Below are 301 nucleotides of genomic sequence, written 5' to 3'. Positions count from 1 at the left end.
GTTCAGAGGCAAAAAGCTAAAAGCCCCGCTCATCTAATTAATACTGATCTTCATAGATGTTTTTGGAATTCATTGCATATTCTCTTCTTTTTATCTTATTTGATTTTCAGTTACTTGGGGACAAGCAACAATTAAAGTTTGGTGTTGTGATGAGCGGATAATTTGTACGCTTTTTGGCATTATTTTTAGTAAGTTTTTAGTATGTTTTAGTTAGTTTTTGGTATATTTTTATTAGTTTTTAGTTAAAATTCACTTTTTTGGACTTTACTATGAGTTTGTGTGTTTTTCTGTGATTTCAGGT

This window comes from Arachis duranensis, chromosome 6 (assembly GCF_000817695.3).
Source record: "Arachis duranensis cultivar V14167 chromosome 6, aradu.V14167.gnm2.J7QH, whole genome shotgun sequence".
NCBI lineage: Eukaryota > Viridiplantae > Streptophyta > Magnoliopsida > Fabales > Fabaceae > Arachis > Arachis duranensis.
This window is presented reverse-complemented; position numbering follows the sequence as displayed.